Raw genomic sequence first — 7,792 nt, forward strand, 5'->3', positions numbered from 1 at the left:
TACATTAAGCCATGTTAAGTGTTTATGTTTTTCTACAGGAGGAAAACGCTTAACGAGAGACTTTGTGCATTGCGTTCATATTCTGCTGTTCTGTGGCCACGGATTTGCGGGTCTTGTCTTTTTCTTGCAGGACCCTGTATGTTATAGTACTAATTTAGTTTTAATCGTTTAATCACCACCACAGCGTCTTGTCTCCATTGGCAACACGCACGATTTGTGTCGATTGCAAGTGACGTCGCAGGTATCGGAGAGTGCAAGTGGCGATTGCAAGTGACTTCGTAATTTAGTTGCTTTTGTCTTGTCTTCACCACCTGGCTACTGTTGTAAAATGTTGAGAGATTCAAACAAAAAGAATAAATAAATAGAACAAAATAAAAAAAATAAAGACTTCAAGTGACGTCGCTAGCGGAAGTGCAAGTCTGAGAGTGCAAGTGCAAGTCTGCAGCCAGACCTTTTTGGATTACTCAAATGAATGAGGCCTCCAAGATGGCAATTTTTGACTCAGATGAAACAATACAGATACCAACAGAGATTAGTTAGCGTAAATGATGATTCAAGGTAAATTTATCCACCATTAATGCAGTACTAAAAGTACAGACAGTATTCACATGATTAAATGTAAGGTGATCTGTTTTAATTTAACATAAAGTATTACAACCTATTCACAAATGTGTGCTATATTTACTATAAAAACTGTCAACATCTTAGTATGCAATATAGGGGACATGGAAAAAGTGCGCTTGAATCCCAAGGGAAATAATTATGTCTCTGTGCCTCTTAAGTGTGTCTTCAGCCAGACGGTCCTGGAGAGAGAAGAAGGAGATGCTCAGTCACTCTACCACAGCTTCAAAAGAGGAAGCGCCACTTTGTGTCAGTCTGATTGGATGATAATTGCAATGAGAGCTTCACATATGGAAAGAGAGGGAGAGAAAATGAGAGGAATAGTTTGTGTGTGGGTTAAGATAGGAGGATGAAATGCAGACTATGATGGGAAACTGCAGATGTAATTGGTGTCGACTCTGTCCACCCAACTCAACACAAAGGCTTTATATAGCTATACAGTGAAGAAGCACTCTGCCTCAGTGACATCTATCTATCTATCTATCTATCGTCTGTCTGTCTGTCTGTCTATATATATATATATATATATATATATATATATATAAACCTATACACATTACCATTGAAAATTTGGCGATCAGAAACTTTTTTTAATGTTTTTTGAAGGACTTATCTTATGCTCAACAGGGAAAAATACAGTAAAAATGTCAATATTGTGAAATATTAAAACAAGTTTAAATATTTTTTATTTTACTGCATTTTAAAATGGAATAAATTCCCGTGATGGCAAAGCTGAATTTTCAGCAGTAATTACTGCAGTCTTCAGTGCCACATGATCCTTCAGAAATCATTCTAATATGCTGATTTTGAACAGCCTTTATTCATTTGAACAGTAGTGTGTATATGTTAATATATATTATTTGCATATTACTAGCTACAGTATACATTAGTATATTTTCCTCATCAAACAACATGCCTTAATTGATGGCATTAAGGCAACAGAAAGAGAAAAAGATGAAGAGACCAAATGATGACAGGTGGATTACAAAGGAAAGTAGGGAAATTGTGGTGACAGGTATAGCGTCCTTTTATATAGATATATGTTTTTTTGCCTTCCATAGGAATAACACCCATCAGAACAAGCTCAAAGCTCAAATCAGTATTTTGAGTTGTGACAGGCTCATGGGGGCCACCAAAAGTCCTACTGCAGAACTGCTAAATAGCGATGAAGAATTCAGTGTAATTATGATCAATTAAATATAGCGATTAAAATGTCTCCAACAACATTTAAACAAAACCTTAGCTGCTGCACACAATCAGTCATACTACCTGCCACTAATTATTAACTGGATTACACGAACACAGTGAGTAGCTGTAAAATAAAATGACTGGATTCTGTTTGATCACTGCTCTTTGCAAGCTGAAGTCACATTATCTGAGCATCACTAGTTGCCAGTATTGCTCACTGTGATGTTAAAGTATTTCTGTCTTGTAACTACGCAATGATGAGTCAGTGTAGTGTCTTGGTATGCCCTAAAATTCAATCCCAGGACCTTGTCCCTGTCAGCTATTTTTCCACAAACACACACACACACAAAGTTATTTATAGTGCAGCACCATGGTCTGCCTGTTGCTAGGAGACGGCCTGGTGCAGATTTCCTCAACATGCAATACCTAATGCTTTCATCACTGCTAGTTTTATATATTTTGTCACAAATTTTATAGTGTGAATTTGTTATTTCACACGGCATAAACCCATTCAGTCTCTGCATGGGCACAATGCAGTAATTCAAATTATATGTTCTTCTGTTCCAAACACATAATGCATCAAGCTGACAACCTGCAAGGATATTAATGGACATTGTGCTAAAGAGAGCGAGAGAGTGTAAGAGAAAAGGGAAGTGGTGTATGTGTGTGCGGTGATGGTGAGTAACGAGAAGGCCGCTGATTAAATTTCTGTCACAAAGGTCAAGACCCCAAAGCCACTGTTGCCATGGAAACTGCATCGTTTACTCCTGTGTCCCCTCACTGCTGGAATGATGCCGTCTGTTCAGTGCAGTTTACTTGTTCCTCTCGCAATGACACCTCTAGAAAAAAACTCTGGACTGTCTGTAATCAGGAAGCAAACGGTGTAATCTTTGAAGTTCGTCCTTGAAAAGAGGACATAGATAAATAGAAAGTTACAAAATCATCACATAGGCTTTATCTCAGTAATTATGAGGTTCCGTATAAATCAAAAATCCAGCTACACAAATGTGTTTTCTCTAGATATTGTATATCTTAAACATTTATATAGTTTATTAATTACCAGAGCAATAGTGTGACATTTTTGTTACCACTTTTGTTGTTTTAATTGTTTGGTGTTTCATAATGGGATAGATAGATAGATAGATAGATAGATAGATAGACATACATTAAAACTTAAAAAAAATTATGACTAATAAAGTCACAGCATGTAAATAGTCCATAAATTTTCATACATTTTTAATACATAAATATATTAATGTTGTACATGTTATTTGTCAGCTAACCAAGAGTTTTAAATGTGACAACTTTGTTTAACAGGATTCACAGTTGATTTGATTCGTTTAGTTGTATGAAAATAATGATAGAAAACACAATGAGCAATAAGAAGAAAACACGCGATCAAGCCCGCCCTCTGGTGGACAAATCCGGAACTGAAATAGTTCATCAACTCGACCTCCCCGAGAGACGGTCACAGTGACATTTTATTTTCTCATACATTTTCTCTCCCAAATATACCTGGTTATAAAAAGAAGACCTACACGTGACCTGCAGAAGTCACAAGTCACTATAAAAAAGCACGTTAAAATGCTTGCGGATGGGGTTAGTTTTCTGTAAATATCAGATGACATAATCATTTGGCCTCTTTTAGACAGCAAACGTGACGTGAAGTAAGATTTTATGTCCACTCTGAAATTAACCGAGCTTCACATATCACACCGATGGCGACTCGCGAAAAACAACACTGAAGAACAGACGCTCATATTTCAAGCGGGAAACATACTCCCGCCTGAAATCTGAGAGTGTTTTCAACAGTAGTTATTTTGCTTGTCTCAATGAGCGAGTCAGATGAGTCGGGCAGACTGACTGACTGACTGATGGACACCAGTGCCAAACTCGAGAGGTCTAGCCGTCTGACCTTGCGGCACCCTCTTCGGTTTCCTCAGGGCACGGGTCCAGCAGCGACAACTGTCACCCTCGTCTAGTGCCGTTTACGCGCACTGCGCGTGAGAACCGGGAGAGCCGTGGAGATTCAGTTCAGCGTTAATCATCTCAGGCGCTCAAACTGCTGATGATGATTCACACTCACTGACTGTGACTTCACTGACTTCTGAGAGCAGCCTGATAACTAGTGTGTGTAAATACAGCACACAGACGCGAATTCACACAGATAGACACTGATTCTTGAGTACTGGAGCAAACAGACTAACAAATATCCTACACATAGTATGAAGGAATTATTTTGGATTTATCTTAAGCGATAGGCTTGTTTTTAGTAAATTTCTAACTGCATCTGGCAGTGGCGGATCCTGGCATGTGTAGGCAGCTGCCTAGGGCCGCTTTCTTCTCTTCTTTATACTTAATTTTAGGCGGTTTCTTTAGTGTGATCTTAATGACAATGTCGAGAGCGCATAATGTTACGCGATCCATGTGCGCGAGGACGAATCTCTCCACTCCCAAGCGGATTTCCTTCACTCACACAAAACTGGACATGTGCTTTTAAATATTGTTCTTGTATGAATTGACTCTGCTCTGTCACTGTCTCTGTCTCTGTCACTCTTTGTTTAGTGAGTGTAGACGATGTATTATAACTTGTATTATAACATACATCTACAGTGAACTAATTACAGTGTATATTTTTACATATCTGATGGTGTTGACAAAAAAACTAGGGACACAGCTGTGAATCCTATTAATTAGATGTATATTTTTTAAAATAGTCATCTTCCCTCTTTCAGGACAAAATTAAAAAAAAATTCTTTTAAAAATACATTTATATTTTGATTTGTTATTTATTAGAAATATTTAAAGGGGTCATATGATGCGATTTCAAGTTTTCCTTTCTCTTTGGAGTGTTACAAGCTGTTCGTGAATAGATAAGATCCCAAAAGTTGCAAAGACTAAAGTCTCAAACCCAAAGAGATATTCTTTATAAAAGTTAAGACTGGTCCACGCCCTCCTAAAACGCTTAATTTAAACACACCCCCACATGTCTACGTCACGATGTGGGATGATTTGCCTAATGCCGCCCAAATGTTCACGCAATGAAAGAAGGCGTAACTTTATTGTTGCTGTCACCGCCGCCGCCATGTTGTGAAGACGCTGTGTGTTTCGTTGCGAAAAGAGGCCTTCCAAAAGAGGACAAGACTAGAAATCAGTGGTTAAGTTGTATTTACAACACTGTTCCAGAACAGATCAACCCAAATATTCAGATGTGTGCAGCACATTTTATGGAGGACTGTTTACTGATCCTGAGAGAGTAGACTACAATGCCGGCTGTTCTGACTCACAGACTGTAAGTACATTTTCATATTTAAAGAATTTGCCACTGAGGATTCAAACGCGAGTTTTGAGCAGTGTAGAACAGCGCTTGTTGTTTGTCATTTCTCCAATCACAAATGCAGACATGGTTTTATGTTTACGCAGCGCGATGCAACACAACGCGTAAAAAGACAGTATAAGTCATTATAATCCGTAATTATGTCCCCACTGGATGCAAAAAATGCCTCGTTTATAATGGGTTTTAATGTTTTTGAATCATCGCTCCGGCCGGACAGGGCATCACAGTATGGTAAGGGGCGTAACATTTCCGTCACACGCTTGAGGTATTCGGCCAATCACAACGCACTGGATAGCTGGCCAATCACAGCACACCTTGCTTTTCAGACTGATGAGCTTTGTAAAAATCGACGCGTTTCAGAAAGGCGGGGCATAGAGGAGAAACAATAATGTACAGTATGTGGAACATTTGTGTTTTTTGAATCTTAAACTGCATAAACATTTCATTACACCAAATACACAAAATAATGTTCTTTTTAGCAACATCATATGACCCCTTTAAGAATTTTCAGTGTTAAGTTAGTATTTTAAGGTTAGCGAGTGATCATGTAATGTCATAATTCTAAAGAAAAACAGAGAAAATCTAATGAAATCCAATTATATTTTAAAAACAAATGTCTCAAGAATCATTGATTGTCAGATAAAGACACACATACAGACAGGTAGATAGATAGATAGATAGATAGATAGATAGATAGAGAGAGAGAGAGAGAGAGAGAGAGAGAGAGAGAGAGAGACAGACAGACAGACAGACAGACAGACAGACACACATAGTTGAGCCAGTGTTTTTGTGCTGTCCAGAGAGCTTCTTTTCACAGCAACAATCAGCTAAATGTCAGCTACATCCCAGACCTCTTACATGGTTTATAAGGTCATGTTTTAATTTATTAACTCTTTCTTTTCAGTAAGAGCAGAACGTGTGTGTCAGACTTCCAGAGCTATGTTTAGCTTCTTCACTAAATGGCTGATAGGCTTTTAAATCACATCATTATCTCGACAGCACCTGAGCTTCATTCAGTGTGCAGACACACACCAACAAAGTCGAAGTTGTATAGTCAGCAGGGCCATTATGTCTGACTTGTTTGCCTGATGCAATTTAATATTTAATATCATACCTGAACAAAAGATTACCCTACTTACATTCTCAAATCAACACATCACTTGCAATACTGCATGGATTGAAGACGTATACAATCTGGGGGATTTCTTGATCTGTTGTTTATGCATTCTTTCAGCACAGCTGTGCATGGCAAACAATTTAGAAACAGTGAGGTGCAAAACTGCTGAGAAGTACACAAACAAAACTTTTTCCTCTTATAGTTTGCACAGACATCGCAGAAAGACTCTAACAAAGTTTTCGAGTGACCCCTAAGTGGATCTTTAGCGGTAAAACCTAGTGTCCATTCAGTTGAAACCTATTGGATCAGACACCTAGCTCTAGGCTGCGAGCACTCTGTCAAAATGGGTCTCAGACGGTAACCACAGAATATTTCATTAATTAATGAGTGTTATGTGGTGCTATTAAAGCACTCACTCGCCCCATTTGGCCCAAAGCACAGCCTTTTAACACATTAACTCACCACAGATCTCAATCTGATGCATGAGAAAGAGGACGAGAGAAAAACAGAGACGAGCTAAAAACTCATCACATGCAGTCTGCAAGGAGTCATATACAGGGCACAAAATCCCATCGCATACTGTAACCTCTTATACTTTATGGTCCTTGTCAAAATTTGCAATACATTTTATTCAATGTTGTTCAACTCTAATGGCACTAATGCAGGTCTACAACACAACGGGAGTGTTAATATGAGAACATACATTAGCGGGCCAAGGGAATATGGGCACCCAGTTACCACTAATGGGTGCTAAACTAATAATTGCTTAGGTAATGTAAGCTTTTACATGGGCCTGTCTCTCTCTGTACACTTGCTTTGCAATTGTTTTTTGTAGATATAAGTTGTTTTTTATAAATGTGTGCACTTGCAACTAAATTAAGTTTGAATTAAATTAGGTGGGGATTATACTAATATATTTCTATCCAACAGATTTTCCACAATTACTGAGAACTCATAACTATCACCTTTAATGTGACAGCCAGAAACAGATGGGTGTGTTTAATAACAAAGAAACGTCACAACGTGAAAAGTCACACAAAGATAGCTGTGGTAAGCCCTACAAAAGTGATGCATTCTGTCTGCTAGATCTGACAGGGCTTGGAGGCCTTTGGATGTTTCTGGTACTGTGTTCACTTCCCCATTCTCGCTCTCTTTTCTCTACCTCCCCCTCTGTCCTGAGGGAAGTTGCAACTTCAAAACATGCACAATAAAGAAAGATATGTCTCAACACCCAAATATTTACCACAGATGTTGTAATACACTCATCTTCCCAAGAACATACTAAAATCATTATAGAATTAGTTCATATCTATCTATCTATCTATCTATCTATCTATCTATCTATCTCTGTCTGTCTATCATCTATCTGTCTGTCTATTTATCATCTGTCTGTCTATCTACAATAGGGAAAATATTTATTTGATGCCCTGCTGATTTTGTAAGTTTGCCTGCCTACAAAAAAATGAAGGGTCTGTAATTTTTATGGTAGGTTTATTTTAACGTATAGAGACAGAATATCAACCAAAAAA

This window comes from Sinocyclocheilus rhinocerous, unplaced genomic scaffold (genome assembly GCF_001515625.1).
Source record: "Sinocyclocheilus rhinocerous isolate Xijiao unplaced genomic scaffold, SAMN03320098_v1.1 scaffold659, whole genome shotgun sequence".
Classification (NCBI taxonomy): Eukaryota; Metazoa; Chordata; class Actinopteri; order Cypriniformes; family Cyprinidae; genus Sinocyclocheilus; species Sinocyclocheilus rhinocerous.